We start from the raw sequence: 1299 nt of genomic DNA on the forward strand, positions 1-1299 counted from the left end.
TAAAATCCGAACCGAGATTTGAATATGCAATAAAAATGTAAAATCTGAAGATAAAATAAAATTTGAATTTATGTTTGTATACGTGTTGAGAAACAAGAAAATGGTCTAAATTAAATGATAAATAAAATTCCTATTTTGTATAGCAATTGGGTTTAAATTGTGTGAATTTAAGGGGAGGTGGGAGGTCAATTAAAAACATCAATATCACCATTTGGACTGGTCCAAAACAACCATAAAATTCGAATGTGGATCTTTTCTTACTTAACTAACCACATACTACTCTGACAAGTTTAAATCCGACTAGTCTGTATGGACGTTGAGGGCACAAGATCCTTTAGGAAATGCACCAAACATGCTGGTTCTTTTTTTTTTTTCTTGAGTTTATTTAGTTTTAAATCATTTTTAAAAATTATAAATAATTAATTACAAAAATAATATTTAAATAGTAATTGCTGAGATTTTTTTGGTATTTCAAAAACTTTGACCGGGTTATTTTTTTAACTCTTTTAAAATCATAGCGAATAATATTAGGATAGTCAAGAAAACATTGAGAATACTTCTTGGATTATTATAAATATAGGGTAAAACGTGCAATTTAGCCAAAACCCTGCGGCACTCTTTCGATTTTCGTTAGAAATTATTGTAATATATATTATAAATAAAATATTTGTAAACCCTAGCATAAAAAAGCTTTAAAGCATGATGGTTGGCCAGTTCACTCTCTTCCTCAACATCAGAGGTTCGAATCTCGGCGTCAACTTTTTTATTTTCCCCGGTTTTCCCCTTTCTCCATCGTCGTCTTCAAACCAGAAAATCATGGAGAAAAACGATTCCCCTTCTCCTCGCAGAAAGGTAACAATCTCTCTCCTCTCTTCTCTCTCTTCAATCTCACTTCCACACTTTCCATTTCATTACAATTCCTTCTCAGATCTCATATTATTTCTTGGCTTCTCTCTCTCTACAGGTTAAGTTCGCTCCCAAAGCTCCTGGTCGCAGAAAGCCCAAATCTGTTCCGCCCAAAACGTAATCTTTCTTTGAAATTTCGGTTTTAAGCTTGGGTCCTTGAGTTTCCATGGATGTTTATTCGAATTTCTTAAATATTGATTCAAATGATTGCAGAGAAGCGGGTGATGAAGATGATGATGGAGCTGCCGAGGCCCAGACTTTGCTCCGTCAGTTTAACGTAACGATAACTTTTTTTTTCCCCTTACCATTTTCTTCTCTAATTTTTCGCGTTATAATCATTTCACTGTTTTGATAAGTCTTTTTTTTTTTTTTTTTTTTTTTTTTTTTTCCTCT

General features: G+C 32.8%; 1 long non-coding RNA gene across 1 annotated transcript; it reads left to right on the top strand.

The window, feature by feature from the left end:
• Positions 1-734: 734 nt before the first annotated feature.
• Positions 735-1184, top strand: LOC112090597. Its single transcript, XR_002901730.1, has 3 exons — positions 735-852; positions 965-1023; positions 1120-1184. It is a non-coding gene; the product is annotated as an uncharacterized LOC112090597 (long non-coding RNA).
• The last annotated feature ends 115 nt before the right edge of the window (positions 1185-1299 follow it).

Source organism: Morus notabilis, unplaced genomic scaffold, assembly GCF_000414095.1.
Source record: "Morus notabilis unplaced genomic scaffold, ASM41409v2 Scaffold7066, whole genome shotgun sequence".
In the NCBI taxonomy this organism is placed as follows: domain Eukaryota; kingdom Viridiplantae; phylum Streptophyta; class Magnoliopsida; order Rosales; family Moraceae; genus Morus; species Morus notabilis.